Genomic DNA, 18,547 nt, shown 5'->3' on the forward strand with positions numbered 1-18,547 from the left:
TTCTGAGGCCAGAGTGCTGTTTAGGACATCTGCCATTCTATGAGTCTGCTGTGCATCTCACTTCCCATGTTGGATCATTCTCTCCCTTTTTGATTCTATCAGCTAGTATTTGCAGACACTAGTCTTGTTTATGTGATCCCTTTGGTTCTTAGTCCTATCAGTGTGATCAATTGTGAACAGAAATTTATCACTGTGACTAGTGAGATGGCATTGGTACATGCCACCTTGATGGGATTGAATTGGAATCCCCTGGTATGTTTCTAACTCTACTGTTTGAGGTAAGTCAGCTTGAGCATGTCCCGAATTGCACATCTCTTCCCTCTCTTATTCCCACTCTTATATTTAACAGTGATCACTTTTCAGTTAAGTTTCAGCACTTAAGAAGAATTGTGTATTGATTACAGTATTCAACCAAAAGCATTAAGTAGAACAAACAACAAAAAAATACTAAGAGGGATAACATATCAAGTTGCTCATCAACAGTCAGGGTGAGGGCTGATCAAGTCACCGTTTCTCCTAGTGTTCATTTCACTTTAGCAGGTTTTGTTTTTGGTGCTCAGTTAGTTGTCACCTATCAGGGAGAACAAGTGGTATTTGTCCCTTTGGGATTGGCTTATTTCACTCAGCATAATGTTTTCCAAATTCCTAACAAGGATCACTTTTCAGTTAAAATTTAAACACCTAAGAATAATTGTGTGTTAATTATAGAGTTCAACCAACGGTACTAGAACAAAAAAAATACTAAAATGGATAAATATTACATTGTACATCAACCGTCAGGACAAGAGCTGATCAAGTCACTGTTTCTCATAGCGTCCATTTCATTTCAACAAGTTTCCCCTTTGTGCTCAGTTAGTTGTCGCCAATCAGGGAGAACATATGATATTTGTCCCTTTGGGACTGGCTTAATTCACTCAGCATGATGTTTTCCAGATTCCTCCATCTTGGTGTAAATGACCATAGTTTTAAAGATGTGTGATTATTTTAAAATTTACTGTGAATGAGTGAAATGGATATCTTCATATGATCACTGTTCGTAATCTGTGTCTATATTCCCAGTGAACCATAGTCTTTTTACTTTTTTACTTGTTGAACTCTTTAGTTTCCTGTGATGCAAACCTCTCCATTCTTTTTTATGTTTCATAAAATCAAGACTTAAATGACAAAGAGGGAGTGAAGAAGGGAGAAAGGGAAAGTAGAGTATCATTATAGTCTTAGAATTGAATCTAGAAATTACATGAAACTGTACGGTTAGCATTAATATCACATTAACATGAGAATTGATGAGAATTGTGTTGTAATTATCATGCATTTTCTATGACCCAGAGAATCTAATGAATCAGTAAATTCACAAATTGGGCACAGCAAGATATTAACAACAATAACCAGTAATACAGAATTCTAATGTATTATAAAATATATTACCATATTATTCAAATCCTATGAATTATTTATTTCTGAAGTTTTCCATTTAATATTTTTTGGCTGTAGTTGACTATAGGTAACTGAAACCATGGGAGTCACAGGTCAAGCTTCGCATACATGTTTGGATTAATGGTAAGGTCTTCAAGGGCATAGCTGACTCAGGCACAGATGCAACCATATTGAGAAAAGAGGAAGTTCCCTCAGAGTGAGAAACTATACAAGGCCCTGAGGTGCAAGGGGTGGGAGAACTTTCTCCCAGTTGTCAGCTAAAACATGCCATTGCTTGGTGAGACTCGGAGGGGAACAAGGGCTGTGTACAGCTGCTGATACTACAGGCTCGGGTAATAATTGTTTGGGTGTGACCTGCTTGGTAGCATGAGAGCTATGCTAACTATGATGATAAGTTCTGTCTAGAAGACCTGCTACAAACAGGTCCCCAAAACTCATTAAGCAGCCCTAATACTAAGAGCCACTGTTTGTGCCTTTCTCCCCATCAAATTACAATGGACTGATGATACCCCCATGCAGGTAGAACCGTGGCCCCTACCTCAACAGAAGCTAAGCCACATCTAACTGCTTTGGTTCAACAATAGTTAGACTTGGGTCATATAGAACCCTCAATTAGCCCTTACGGTGATCCTATTTTTGTCATCCACAAAAAATCCCCATCCTCCATCTGGCTCCTCCATGATTTGATGGCGGTCAATACCGCATGAAAAAACTGGGCACCACCCAGCCGGGACTCCCTGGAGCTACTGTGCTTCCTGCTGGTCATGTTATGCACATTCTGGATATAAAGGTCTGATTTTTTATTATCCCCCTTCAACCTGAGGATAAGGAGCACTCTACCTTCACATTACCAGTGCCCAATAATGCAGTCCCAGTGCAAAGTTTTCAGTGGACAGTCGTGCCACCAGGCATGAAAAATAGTTTGACCATTTGCCAAATTCGTATTTTTAAGGTTCTGACACCTCTGTCTGCCATGACTGGTTTAAATGTCATCCACGATATGGATCACATTTTGCTGGCTCACCAAGATCTTGTCATCCTTAAGGATACTTTCAGTGAAGCTGCACAAAACGTCCGGGCCATAGGCCTTGTCGTAGCCCCTGAAAAGTTCAACATTCTCCTCCATTTCACTTCCTGGCCACTGAGATACTTCCCTAGACCGTTCACCCTATTCCACCCCACATTTCTATCCCAAAGAAAGCTACCTTAAACGAATCACAGGTCCGGTTAGGACATATAAGTTGGGTTTGTCCTTGGGCAAAGTTAACTACTCACCAACTTAGCCCGATTTTTTACGTGTCTATGCTGGAAACTTGATCCTACTTCCCCTAGAGAGCTTACTGAGGAAGGTATGAGCATGTCCTCACCCTAGTTGACCAAGCCATTGCCTCCTTACAGCTTCCTAGATGGGATCCACACAAAGAACTCTGGGTCATTGTTCTTGGCTCCACTAGGACACCTACAGGTGCGCTGTGGCAGCCTCCCAATAACGTTTTAGAATGGGTCCCTCTGTCCTCCACAGCCATGTCAAAGATCCAGTCGCCTCTTTACATGCTTTCTTCTCTTATTAAGAAATTACACTTGTTCTCCGTTGGGCAGTTTAGCTGTGAGCTGGATCACTTCCTAAGTCATCGCTGGATTTTGCTCTCCTCATTGATGGTTCCCTCTTAGCTGGCTATACTGGCCAGATAGGAAGTCACATACTCTCAAGCAAAAATCTCCAAGTAATGTGCCATCTTCCCCTCCCCATTCCTTCTGTTATCTCCTCTAAACCCATCATCCCTCAAGCCCCACTTGTTTTTATAGGTGCTAGTGTTTCTGAGACCACTGCCGCTATCAGATTTACCCCAAACCAACAAACAAATCAGTTCATCCACTCCCACCTTGCAGAATCCCCAGTTTGCTCCTCGCTATCCATCATGCTCAATGCCTGACTCCTGAGCCCTGTGCCCTCTTCACTGACAGCATATATTGCACTCAACTCTTCCCGTAGCTCCCTCGTGCCTACTATAAATTGGATCTCTCTTCCTCATTAGACATCCTGCTTGCCTCACTACAACACTTACTGGAAGCCTGCACATCTCCACTCTTTGTTCAACATATCACAGCACACTCTGGCCTACCTAGTCCTTTATCCTCCCTTAATCTACAGGCTGACGTACTGACCTGCCCCAGTGCTACAGCTGGGTGCGCTGCAAGAGATTTTCACTATCAGTTTCACCAATCAGTCCACTCCCATGCTGCTTTGTTCCTTGACCTTCCATCCAACAATGCAAACACATAGCCTATCAATGCACTAGTGTGCCCCATTTTTGCCTTTGGGACTGCTACAACCTATGGGGGTGAATCCTCGTGGCCTTAAGGCCAGTGCTCTGTGGCAAATGGATGTCGCTCACTTCCTTTCCTTTGACAAACCAAAGTTGCTCCCTGTCAGGGTGGACACGTATTCGGGGTTTATAATGGCAACCCCTTCCACAAGTGAAAACGTCCCTAAGGTTATTGCCCACCTGCTTTCTTGCTTCCTTGTTATGGGACTCCCACGTTCCATAAAAACTGATAATGGCCTTGCTTATGCTTCTAAAGCGTTCACCTCTTTTTGCATTAAGTATGCCATTCGTCATATCAAAGCATACACTACAACTCCCAGGGCCAAGACATTGTAGAAAGAAAAAATCAGGACCTTAAGACTATGCTTGAAAAACAGAGAGGGGAGTATGGTACCCTGCGTGAGCTCTAACACTAGAGGCTCCTCCCTCCCTGCCTCTCATCTCAGATCTGGGAATATTGGACCTGTTCCACTGAGTTTTCTTTCATGCTGATTGGCCTGTCCTGCAGGACTGAAAAAAAGCCTTGGAGTAATTACAAAATCCAAGTCAGGGCCACACTGTGGTGTTTCTCAAAGGCTCCTGTATTAGACACCAGACTCCTGCAATTTGAGAAGGAGTCGGGCTGAGAACAGAACTGTGTTCTTGCCTCGGAAATCAACCTGTCCATGAGGGCTGGGTGTGGTCTGGAGCGAAGCCATTGGCTCTGTGCCCCAATGCCCCAGTGACTCCTTACTCCAGGCTCTGACAAGAGTTCGGTCTGCTTCTGCTTGCCACACTACCCTGTTGTCTCTAGACACTCTCCTTACCCCACCAGCTCCCCTCATTTCAAATTTCTCTCCCTATTACTTGGTATCTCCGCAAATATCTGGTTGGTTTGGGGTCAGAATTTAGGTATCCCTTTTGCGGACACAGGCAGCCTTTTCCATCTAGCCACCTCTCTAGGTGTAAATCGGCTTGTGACCTGGCCTTGAGGAGCCAGGTCCTTTAACACATTCTCTCATGTCCCCCTGTTCCCTTCTCAGATCTCTCCCTCTTTTGGGTCCACCTACGTCAAGTCCTTTCTATATAGCCCATACCTCAGAGGTGGCTTACTATGGAGAATTTTCATTCTTCTACTGTTTCTTTATCACTTCATCTGCTTAGTCACCAACCCAAGTCACGACCGGGACTGCTGCCCTCCCTCTAAACTCCAAAACACCTTTGTTAAGGTTCCTGTTGTGAGGGCATATTTTCAAACTCAGGCCAGGAAGTTAAGGCTCATGGTTAGAAGGTGCAGAATGACTGATTCTCATCACAAAGCAGTGACAAAATACATTTGCACAGGCAGGAACCCAGTTCCAGCACAACTGCTGATAATGGGCACTGATCACCCCAGCTCAGGCTGGTCTGACAAATACACCCTCAGGAAGAGAAACAGCAGGCTCTCTCTCAGGACATGTCCTCAGACACTGGGATTCCTTTAACCCCAGAGCTTACATTCCTTTCATGCCAAGAGGGTAAAGTTGCAGTATACATTGGACCAGGCAGAGACCCTGTTCTATCATGCAACCAGTGTTTAGTTTTGTTATAAAAAGACTAGACAGGATTACAAATTCCAGCCCTCTGATAGGCTTCATCCCTGCCTCTGATTGGTTGTTATCCCGGCCCTGTGACTAGTTTTATTCTAGCCCTCTGATTGGTTGCTAATTCTGACTTCTGAGAAGCTGTTATTCTACTCCTCCTCTGATTGGTTAAATCTAAGTAGCCACTTTTGTGTATAAAAAGCCAGTACGCACAGGCTTCCTGGGCAACTCCTCCCTAGGAGCTCCCCCTCCAGACTGCTGCAGCAGGAATATTTCTCACTTCAATAAATCTTGCTTTGCTCTCTCTCAAAAGAAAAAAGATGGAAGACAAAATCTCAAGCCACCAGAGAAAAAAGCTTTGAATTCTGTCATGGTTATTTGTAGGTGTCTGATCATTTGTCCTTGTGTTAGAGACAGTGAATTTGAATCATTATTATGGAGATCTTGTTCCTTTTGCTAAAAACTTTGAAATTTATTTTGCCTTGTATAGGTGATACAACAAAACTAAGAAAAACATGACAATGTTTCCTACAATCTCACTACCCAGAAAAGTACAATGACTATCAAATATATGAATTTACTTTTTTAAAAAAATGTAGACAAATGGAATTTAAAAATAATGATAGGGGATAGGCATTTAGCCTAGCAATTAACATACAGGTTAAAGCCCCTCTATTCCATATCAGAATACAAGGGTTTATATCCTGACACCAAATCTTGCCAATGAAGACCTTTGGAGGCAGCAGTAATGGCTCATGTGACTGTCCTGCCACCCTTTTGGGAGACTTGGATTATGCTCCTATCTCCCAGGTTCAGACCTGTGTGCATCCAGTCATTTTGTACATATGCCAAAACTTGGGCAATAGTTTTCTATTGTTCTCATTCTTCCTTTTGCTAATTTTTATTTAATGGATTTATATATATATATATATAGAGAGAGAGAGAGAGAGAGAGAGAGAGAGAAGCAGAGTGACAGAGAGGGAGAGAAAGTTTCCATCTGTGTTATATTTCCCAAATGCTGCAATAACCAGATTGCCCCAGGTCAAAGTCAGGAGCCAGGAATTCCATCCTCATCTCTCACATGTGTGGCAAGCACCCCAGTGCTCAGACCATCAACTGCTGCCTTCCCAGACACATTAGCAGGAAGCTGGATCTGAACTGGAGCAACCAGGAACTCAAACCAGATCTCTATATGGGATGCCAGCATTTGCCATAGGTGGCTGAACTCATTGCACTACAACGCCAGCCCCTTGCTAAGTTTCTTAAGACAAATCCCAAGAAAACATGATCAGTGCCTATCTGAGATGACTGCACTCTTCCATATGAACTTATCAATCTCATTCCAACCTTCATTGAACACTATGTTTTAATTTGATCTCTAAAAAAATTTTAGTAGCAATTGTGGCTTTTCATTACTCAAAATTAGTAAAAATATATGTATGTATGTATATATATTCTTATAACAATTTCAATTTTTCTCATTGCTTCATAATTTTAACAATTAATACTCATATCAGGATAAAATTAATTATTTTACTAAATTAAGACTGTATGCCCTTTCAGGGGATTTTTTTTAATTCACTCAATTTAAAAATTTTCATTATGTTTAAAACATAATGAAACATTTTCTTGGAACATTTTCTTGGAAGAACTTTTCTTTCATTTTAAAGTAGTGACTTCCGGTAAAAATTCTACAGAAAGGACATCTTCCCACAGAGACAGCAATGTGAGTAGCCATCCATGCACTTATCTACATTTAGAAGAACTCAAAAAGGCAGTTGAGATACTGCAATGCCTGGTTCTCATATCATAATAATAAGAAAAGATGACTTGATGGAAGGAAGGAAGGAAGGAAGGAAGGACAGACAGGAGGGAGAGAGGGAAGGAGGGAGGATGGAGAGGAAAAAAATAAATTAATTCCAGAGAACAAAGAAAGCTTTTGAGACTTTGGGGCAACCTTAAATGAGCAAGCAGTCACGTCACTGATGTTACAAAATGACAAGGGAGAGAGCACAGAAAACCTTTCAACGACTTAATTGCTGAAAACTTTCCAAATCTTAGGTAAAGTATGAACGTCCAAACCCAGGAAGCACAAAGGACTTCTGATAGATTAAGCCAGAAAAGACCCCTCTGAGGCATGTTACAATCAACCTGTCAAAAACACACAAAGAGTGCTCTGAAACAGCAAGAGAAAAGCATCACTTCACTTATAAGGGAATTCCCATTAGATTAACAATAGACTTGCCAGCTGAAACCTTACAGTTCAGAGAGATTGGGATAAAACATTCAAAGTCCTGAAAGAAAAAATAAATAAATAAATATCAGCCGAGCTGTCCTTCAAAAATGAAGGAGACAAAGACTTTCCAGGACAAACAACCAGCTGAGACTTACAAGAAATGCTAAGGCCAACATTAGAGGTGAAACAATTGCTGTCATGAAAATTTCCAAGTACAAATCTCAATAGTAGAGCAATATGCAGAAGAGAAAGACAGGAAAAATCTAATGATTTGTATTGTATTTTTGGGGATTTGGGGATTTGATTTGTTATCTATTTACTTAAGAGTTTTTTAATCTGTATTAATTGGGACTATAGTAATTGGTTCTGCATTTTTTTCTACATACTCTACACATTCGTTGAGTTTTGATATCTGAGTTTTAAGGAGCTGGAAAGTGTTTGATACTTCTCTATTTTCTGAAAGAATACATAATAATATTAACAATTATTATTTAAATGTTTAGTAGAATTCACTAGTGAACTATTTAGGCCTTCAGTTATCTCTAGGGGAATGTTTTCAAGATAAATTTAATTCCTCAAAAACCTATGAGGCTATTCAGAATTTTCTTCCCATGACAGTTTTCTAAGTTTGTGTTTTTGAAGAAAGATATTCATTTCACATGAGTTCCCAAAATCATTGCCATAAAATTTCTTTACATCTTTATAAAAACTTAGCTAAAAATAGAGCCACCTCATGATGTGGAAACCCCACTAATGGGTATACATTCAAAGGAAATGAAATAAGCCTATCTGGGAACCATCTGCACCCCCGTGTTTAGTCAGCTCTGTTTATAATAGTCAAGATGTGGAATCAAGCTAATTGTCCAACAGATGAATGGATAAAGAAAATGTGGTAAATTTACATAAATGAATAAACGAAGTATTATTCAACCACAAAGAAGGTTGAAATCCTGTCACTTGTGTCAACGTGATTGAACCTAGAAGACATCGCATTAGGTAAAATAAACCAGACACAGAAAGACAAACATCACATGGCCTTACTCACAGGTGGACACTGAAAAGGTTGATTTCATAGAAGTTGATAGAACAGTGACTACGAGAGGAAAGGTAGGAGTGAGGAGTTGGAGGAATTGGGGAAGTTTACCTAATGTGCACAATCTTACAGCTAGATGGAAAGAAGTTACAGTATTCTACTGCATACGATTACAGTTAACGTATTGCATATTTCAAAATAGCTAGGGAAGTATTTTAATCTTCAAAATCCATTTATTTTGGAGGTGGAGTGATGGAGACAGATATACAGAGAAAGAGGGAGAGTACATGTATTCCCATATGCTGGATCATTCCCCCAAATGCCTGAAAAGGCCAGGACTCGGCTGGGCCAAGCTAGGAGCAGGGAATACAACACAGGCCTTCCACATAGTTAGCAGGAAAACAATTACTTGAGCCATTACTGCTTCCTTCCAGAGTCTGCATTAGGATCCAAAGTTGGGAATTGAATCCAGGTATTCTAACAAGGGATGCAAGCATCTTGACTGAAACCATTAACCTCTAGGGTAAATGCCTTTCCCAAAAGAAAGATTTTAATGTTCTCACTATAAAGAAAAGATAAATGTGATGGATTGCTAATTACTCTAATTTGATTATTAAGCAATGCATTTATGTATCAAAACATCAGGTTTTACCCTGCAAATACACAATGCATAATTCAGTGTCAATAATAACAAAATGATGAAAGTTAAAAAATTATATGAGAAGATATTATACAGTGTCATATATGTAAATTATTATAATATGTAATGATTTAAAAGTTTGCTTTATATTTTAAGGAATTTTTAAAATATATTTTTAATCTAAAGAAATAATCAGAAAAATTTAATTTGGCCAACATTATTTAAACATTTCATTTACTGTAACATTATTTAGAAGACATTTTAAATAGTAAATACTTCAATAATATCAGTTAATATATGATTTTTCAAGATAAATTAATTTTAAAAATTTGCTCATACACAATCGTTTACTTATTTTAGCATCTTGAAAGTTATTTAGATTAAAACCTTAACTCAATGAGAAGGCAAATATTTGGATGACTAATAACAGCAAAGGAAAAATTCAGTTTGGTTACCTCTGAATTTATTTTTCATTTATTTAGACAAAGTGAAGGATAAAAATAAATTCTCTCTGTATAAATGTATGGTTACTAATTCCTTTTTGGTCTCTTTGGAATAAGTTATTTTTATCTTTACATTTACATGAAGATGAAAAAAGCAAGTAACAATTCCAAATTGTGGAAATTAACAAAGCATAATAAAGTTCATAGTATCTGTAAAAGGAAAGTAAATGAATCCCTACGTTGGATAAGCAGTGTCTTGCAGTGACTCTGCATCTTCCTATGGTTTCTCCCTGAGGTTGTTTACCCTTGATTCTGTATGCATGATAGTTGTTCTAATTTTGTTTTCACAGATCTTTCTAATAATTTCATCCAATCTGATAGAAGTCTGCTCCAAAATTAGGACAATGGTCTAATACTTGCTTCTATAAAAGTGAATGTGAAAATCCATGATCACAAATATATGCATCATCTCATTACATTCCAAAGAACAAACTCTTTGCCCTAACTGTTTACATGGAGGGATATCCCAACATATCCACTAAATGAGTACCCATTTAAAAAAACATATGTTTTACTACACTTTGAAGAGTAGAAGGACCGTCTTATGCTGCCTTGGTCTGAATGCCAACAGGAATTGAGTGTGGCTGAGGCAACCCTTCCCACACAAGCCTCAAATGCTAGGGCAGCTGCTTTCATGGCAAATCCATGTGTCCCTGAAAATATCCTCTTGCTCTAATGGCCAGCACCAAGTGTAGTAGGATGTGGTAAGGCAACAGCACAGTCATGGAAACAGCTTCCACTCCATCTCATTTGAAATGCTCTACTTTGATCATTGGTTTGTTCCCGATCCTTAATCAAAAGAAGGAAAATTGATATCAATGGGCTTCTTCCAAGTAATTATGTAAAAATATTCTTCTCAGACACTTCAGATTTGGCATTTACTATGTCCTTATGTATATTTTGTATATGGCATTAAAACCCATCTGTATAATAGCAAAGAAATTTTGTTCTAGAAATTCACTGTAAAACCATTACCATAATATTTTACCCTTTATCTTTGTTGCTGAGATTCTATGGGTGGGACTGAGTTTATTGAAGTGTTCTCAGGTCTAAGCTTGTCACTCAATCTTATGATTGCCTGCCTGTGTGAAGACATAAAGATAAGAGAACATGTATTCCCCAAAGTTTGCAGAAACGTTGTCTTCACAGTCAAGATCCAGCAGCTCAAGATCTTCCTATTTTTAAGAGAGTCGGCGTCCGCTATTGAATTAGGTGTGAATGTCCCTGAGTCCTCATTGAACTTATTAAGATTCTTAATTTAAAACAAGGGAAATAGATAAATCATTGGAAAATGCATCTTGTCACCCACAACCTAATCACATTCAAACTTTGAGCACGACCTGTTAGGCTCTGGCAAATTTGTACCTCCCCAAACTGGATCACATCATGATTTACCTAGTTTTCTCAGTTAAGAACACATTCCCTTCTGTAACTTTCCCCTACACACACATTATCCAGCTTACATTTTAGCCACCACTCAGATTTTTTCTGATTGCATATGCCAGAAGAGAGATTCATCCCTAAATTAGTGGAATCTGAGTTGGAAAGGGAAATGCTCTCTGAGCTATTGACTTTTTTCCAAGTAGCAAACTTTGTAAAATAAGATCACTGATACTGATTGTATTAGTTGGATAAGACTTCCATAATCAATCCCTCAAACTGGGTGGCTTAAATAGAAGAAATTTGTTGTCCAAGATCAAAAGAGGGTGGGGGAGGCAGAGCTGATTCCTTCTGTCTTTCCTCTAGATTCTGGTGCTTTGTGCCAATCTTTGGCCACCTTGATGGTATCAATCCCCAGCCTTCATATGGAATTCTCCTTCCGGTTCATCTGTCCAAAAGTTCCCTTTCTATGTGGACATGATTCATGCTGGACTAGAGTCCACACTAATGGAGCATGACCTCATCCTGCATTTACAATGACCCCGTTTCCAAAGAAGGTCACATTCTGAGGTATGTTGGGTCAAGACTTCAGCATACATATTTTGAGAGAGACAAACTTCAGCTTGTAAAACTGACCAGTAGTTTCTTGAAGCAGTTTCTTGATTCATTCTTTTAAATGTTTATTTATTTGTTTTTTTTTTTGAATCTATTTGAAAGGCAGAGTAACAGTAAAAAAAGAAAGAGACAGAGAAATTTCTTCTCTCCATTGGATTGCTCCTCCAATGTCTACAACAGCGAGGGCCATTCCAGGATGAATTCAAGAGCCTACAACTTCATCCAGGTCTCCCATGTGAGTGGCAGGTGTCCAAAGTTGAGCCATTATCTGCTGGCTCCCAAAATCCATTAGCAGGAAGCTGGGTTGTAGGCAAAACACTGGGACTCAAACCAGCTGTGTTGTTACACCCACCACAGATCATGGTTTAAGATTGCTCCCAACCACCCAAATTACAAGTATCTTCTTATTGCTTATTTACTTTCAAATGCAAAGAGCTCCAAAGTATTTTCAATTACTCTGTAAAACCAGAGATGTCCTTTAGTCATTCAATAAATGTACATTTATAAAGCAAATATCATATGTTAAAAATTCTTCTAGGTGTTAAACCTGATGTAAAACAAACATTAAATATCTGATCAATTTGCAGTCAAATTGAAATCAGTAAAAATACAGTAATTAATAAATTTTAGATATTTAGATATTAGAAGAAATAAACTATTCTTCTTTGAGATATAAAATGCTAAGAAAGAAGTCAAGACTTTATTTAATCCTATTTTCATGGTTTCCCCAAAGACTAATTTTTCAAACTCAATTATCAGTCGTAGTGACATTTTAACATTCCAAAGGGATTAATTCTTAGAGAGAAGAAACAGACTCCACAAAAGTGCTTTTCAAGAGAGCATTGAGCATCTGTGGGCCAGAAGTGACAGATTTTCTGGCTTGGATTATGTTTAAGACTTTGAGCAAATATGGCACAGGCGTATGAATGGAGAAGATCCACTAGAAATGATGTTCCCCTTATGCTTTTCTCTTTTCTACAGCAATTTAAGCAAACTGCTCATCAAAAGGTACACTGGGAAGAGATTCAAGAGAACTACAGGGAGAACAGGAATCATGCAAAGGAGGAGAGAGGAACCCATTAAGCACCGAAAATAACAGCAAGGGCACAGAGAGGCTAGGCAAGGAGGAAATATCTCACCTCATGGCAATCAAGAAAATCCATTGCTTGCCCCAAGATCAAGAAGCTTAACATCACTACTTGGGAAAAGCTGAACATTCAAGATGCACATTAAATGGCTTAATCACAAAATGGAGTTGAGCAGCCATTTGCTGACTGGTGGCCACACATGTTCCAGGAATAACCACTTTGCAGGCATTGCCTATATATGTTCCTGTTTCAACTTCCAAGACAGCTTCTGATAAGCTCATTTTGCGACTTGGACCTAACCAAAGAACTTTGATCTGTGATTAGTTTTAAAAAATCAGCCAATCAGGAGTAAATGCTTTCCTGCAGGCTTGTATCCCTCATTAGCATAGCAGCCTAGAATAAGAATCTGGGCAGGAGATTTCTCCATTTAAGATGGCTCCTTTCTTTGTTCCTTTGGAAAGCACTTTGATATTTTGATATTATACCAAACACTGTGGCTCCCAGCTTGCCAACTGCTTTCTGATATAAAGACTTCCATTTATGTTAAATTATTTATAGTTAATTATCATGACATTAACAAACAGCTACATGAAAGGTATGCTTAGTATTGAATTTTTGTTGTTTATTATAAAAAACTGGCATATTTAAAATGTTAACTATGGGGGACAGCACTGTGGCATAGTGGGTGAAGCCACCACCTGCCGTGTCAGCATCACATGTGGGTGCCAGTTTGCTTCCCCAGCTGCTCCACTTCAGATGTAGCTCTCTGCTATGGCCTGGGTAAGCAGTAGAAGATGGCCCAAGTCCTTGGGCCCCTGCACCCATGTGGGAGACCTGGAAGAGGCTCCTGGCTCCTGGCTTCAGATAGTCTCAGCTCCAGCTGTGTGGCCAACTGGAGAGTGAACCAGTGGATGTAGGACCTCTCTCTCTCTCTCTCTTTCTGCCTTTCCTTCTCTCTCTGTGTAACTCTGACTTTCAAATAAATAAATAAATCTTAAAATAAAAACTATGAAAGAAATTGTTTCAGTCTTTAAAAAACTTCTAATAAGGCCCAAGTATCTAGCTTCTGTGATATAATTAATTCCAATACAAAGTTAGTTTTCCAATTTTTTTTGAAGATTATTTATTTGAAAGTCAAAGCTATACAGAGATTGAGGGTGGGGAGAAAAACAGAGAAAGAGAGAGAGAGATCTTCTATCTGTTGTTTCACTACCCAGATGGCCACAACAGCTGAGGCTGGGCCGGACAGAAGCTAGATGCCAGAGCCGTCTTTCAGGTCTCTCACATGGATGGTAGTGTCCCAAATACTTGGGCCATCTTCTACTGCTTTTCCTAGGTCACTAGCAGGGAGCTGGATTGGAAGTGGAGCAGATGAGACTTGAACCAGCGCCCATACAGGATGCCGATGTCATAGGCAGTGGCTTAGCCTGCAATACCATGACACCAGCCTCATCTTTCCAAATATTAATAACATCTAAGGAAATAAAGAGTATCCTAAGATACAAAACTGAGACCTTTCAGCAACCTGAAAGCATTTAATAGAGGTTTGCTCTCAGTTTACAATGCAGAAATGTTGGGTAGGCATTTGGCATAGTGGTTAAGATGCCTTTTGGGATACCCACATCCCACATTGGGGTGTCTGGGCTTGAGCTCTGGCTCTGTTCCTAATTCCTGCTTCTTACTAAAGAGCACCCTGGGAGGAACCAGGCGATAAAGGATATTTGGGAAGTAAACCAGTGAGTGAGTGAGATATCTCTCTCTCTCTCTCGCTCACTCTCGCTCTCTCTTTTTCTCTCTCTCCCACCCTCTCTCAAACAAAAGAATGAATAAGGTAATTTATAAAGAAATGCAAGAGCGTGGAGCCATAGTGTGTGCATATATTGTCGTGTGCCAAATAGTGATCTTTTAAGCAATCGTGAATAACACATACAATGGATTTGAAGTATTTATATTACCTAGTTATGTTATAACTGTCACAACATTGCAGCACAATGCATTATTTGTTATATAAAAATATACCACATAAAATTATGTATAGTACCTAGTAATTTAAAATGACAATAAACCATCATGTTATCGTTTTATGTATTGACTATACTTTAAGTTGTATCATTACAGTATACTCTTTCTACTTGCAAAAATAAAGAAGTTAACTGTAAATCAACATCAGAGGTATACTTCGGAGGTATCCCAGAAGGCACTGCTATCCTAAGACGCAGCAGCTCCATGAATGTTACTGCCGATCTGAATGTATTCTAATGGAATAAGAAGTGGAGGCAAAAAATGTAGAATCCAGATGACCTTGATTCTGTGTAGGCCTGTGCTAACGTGTGTTTATATCTTAGCTTTTTAACAAGGAATTTTAAAGGTAAAATAAAAACAATTAAAATAGAAAAAAGTTTTTAGAAGAATATGTGAAAAAAATTTTGATACAAATATATTATGTATTTGTACTTTAATATGACATAGTTACAAAATTTATAAGATATATATAATAAAATTATAGTCTAAGAATACTTTGAAGTGTATAAACTGTAGTTTTTCCAATAAGCTAAGGTAATCTGTTGTTGAATAAATGATTTTTGAATAAGCTTTGTGTAGCCTCAGTGTGCAGTGGTTGATAAAGTCTACATAAGGGACAGTCATGCGCTAGAAGTCATGGTATCACCTCCTCACTGACTCGCCCAAAGCAACTTCCACTCCCACAAGCTCCATTCATGGCAAGAATCAGGTTTTTTTTTTTTTTTTTATCTTCTATACTATATTTTTACTGCATTTTGTTTGCTTGTTTAGATACATTTTCATACATGAATATCTAACATTGTGCTGCAGTTTCTTCCAGTACTGAAAACAAAACATGCTGTGCAAATTTATAGGCTAAGGAGCCTTAGACTGTGTCATAGAGTTTAGGCTTGCAGTAGGCTATACTATCTAGGTTTGTGCAAATACACTCAATGATGTTGACACAAGCATGAAATCTCCTAAAGACATGTTTCTCAGCATGTGCCCCATTGTTTAACAATTCATGACTGGACTGGACTTGACTAAGCATTGCTAAATTCCTCTGCAAATTGATTTTTAGACCTCTTCACTTAGAATCAGCAGTACATGAGGGTTCCTATAATTCCATGTGGTGGCAGACACATGGGTATTCCCGCCGATTAATTATGGGCAGAAAGCGACATATGTCATTCATTTGCCAGCACAAAGTCCAGTCTGCAACCACAACTCCACTCTGCACCCACATTCTCAACTCACGTCCTCGCCTGGTTGTACACTGCTGGACTGAGTTTCTGATTGCAACGAAAGAGGTGAGCTGTTAACACTTTATAATGCACACATAGCATCATGAATAGAGAAGCCTCGAGTGTTTTTGGTTACCAAGGTTTATGAGTCATTTGTGTCCTTAGTTAATACTAGCCTCTTCAGACAGGTACATGCCAAGGTCACACCAACAAATGACATTAGTTGTATTTATAATTTTTTCTAAAATTTCATTTTATGTTTATCAAATGCATAAAAATTGTACATATTTATTGATAACTACAAGATGGTCCAATACATAAACATGTTGTATAATGTTAAATCAGGGTAAACATATATTTTCTCAAGCATTTATCATTTATTTATGATGAAAACATTCAAAATCCTTTCCTCTGGCTTTTTTAAAAGAAAAATCTGCATTATGTTATAATGATATGCAATCATCCTACTATGAAACAGAATATCAGAAAGTCTTATTCCTCTCTAATTATACCTTAGTGCTGGTTAATCAACCTTTCCTTACCCTTCTCCTCTGCTTCTGCTAACCGCTATTGTATTCTCAACTGCTGTGAAATAAACCTCTTTAGATTATACATTTGAGTGAGATCATGCAATACTTTCAATACTTTCGTTTGACTTATTTCAGTTAACATGATGACCTCCAGCCTCAGATCGATCTCCATTACTGTTTTTTTTTTTTTTTTTTTTTTTTTTTGACAGGCAGAGTGGACAGTTAGAGAGAGAGAGACAGAGAGAAAGGTCTTCCTTTGCCATTGGTTCACCCTCCAATGGCTGCCGCGGCGGGCGCACTACAGCCGGCACACTGCGCTGATCTGAAGGCAGGAGCCAGGTGCTTCTCCTGGTCTCCCATGGGGTGCAGGGCCCAAGGACTTGGGCCATCCTCCACTGCATCCTGGGCCACAGCAGAGAGCTGGCCTGGAAGAGGGGCAACCGGGACAGAATCCGGCGCCCCGACCGGGACTAGAACTCCATGTGCTGGCGCCACAAGGCAGAGGATTAGCCTAGTGAGCCGCGGCGCTGGCCTTCCATTACTGTTCTAATTCACATTTCCTGAGTATCAAATATTCAAGGTATCTTATCAAAGGATTGTAAGATTCTTGAGTTTTCTGTGTTTTAACCTGCCTGCTCATAGATACTGCCTATTTTCTATTGCAATCTTTATATCATTGATTTCCATATGTTTTATTTGATTTTGTTTTTTGTTTTGCTCTTTTTAATCCCTTTTTTCAATTTCTGACATAACAAATATTTTCTTCTGTTATGGCAACTTGTTTTTAACTTTGATATTCTTTGTGGAAAAGAAATGATTTATTTTTAGTTCATCAAATTATCATTAATTCTAGGTTCACTGTTTTAGTCCTCTACCACATGTGGCATGCAACTGGCACTGATGTGCTATTCTGTGGGGATTTTGGTTGCTGTTTTTATTCACTAGGGGGGAACTTCTTGGAGAACTTCTATCAATAGGCTTCAATAGATAACTTGAAGCCTGCCAACCATTGATTATTCCAAAACCCATTCCTGTTAAAGAAGGAGCAGAGTGTAAATCAAGTAGCTTCCCTCGGACCTGAGACTTGTGATACCACAATTTATAGAAACAGCAAATTTCAAACTTAGGTTTTTAGAAAGCAGAGCATTATTATTAGGAACATTAGGATTCTGGGATTTTGAAACTCTTCAGTGGAAGCATGAGGAGAGACTGTTTTGGAATGTTTTGGCAAGAAGAAATTGGCTAAATGCCTTGTGTGGCCTCTTCAACTTTGGCCTGAGGCTGATTTGAGGACAGCCAGGACACAGACCATTTTAAGGCTAAGTTCAATGATTTAGTCTGAAGGTCTGGTGTCAGGCAAAGGTGGAAGAGTTCTCTGTGGAATATTTACAATAATAAAAGCTTGTAGGTGGAGTGTAGTGGTCAGATTTTTTTTTTCTTTCCTGTACGTTTGTTGCCATTCATGGAGCTTAACGTTGTTGTTTAGACTAGTGAGTGCTCTAGCTTCTGTTGGTGGCTTCTTCAGCATAGGAATTATATGGCAGCTGTTGATAACTGTTGGTCTCGGGGGCACCTTAGTCAAATAATGTATCTTGGCCCAATATGAGGCATCTTGAACAATTTGGTTAATTCCTTTATTGTGTTATTCCAAAGGCAAGAGCTATTGATATCTTGACTGTATTTGTAAATTAATAATGTTAAAAAAATAATGTTCTTTCCCATTATGATTTGGTTCTAGTGAACTTTTACTAAAGTAGTCACAGTATAGTAGAAACTTTTAAAGATCTAACTTTGTTTCAAGATTATATATATATATACACACACACACATACTCACACACACATGCACACACATACATACATATATGTCTTTAATCTCATGATTTGGGTCATTAGGTGGGAGTTTGAACTAACACCATAATACAATTTGTCTTTGAGTCAAGGTTATTATTCTG

This window comes from Oryctolagus cuniculus, chromosome 4 (genome assembly GCF_051225735.1).
Source record: "Oryctolagus cuniculus isolate XC-2025 breed Fujian yellow rabbit chromosome 4, ASM5122573v1, whole genome shotgun sequence".
Classification (NCBI taxonomy): domain Eukaryota; kingdom Metazoa; phylum Chordata; class Mammalia; order Lagomorpha; family Leporidae; genus Oryctolagus; species Oryctolagus cuniculus.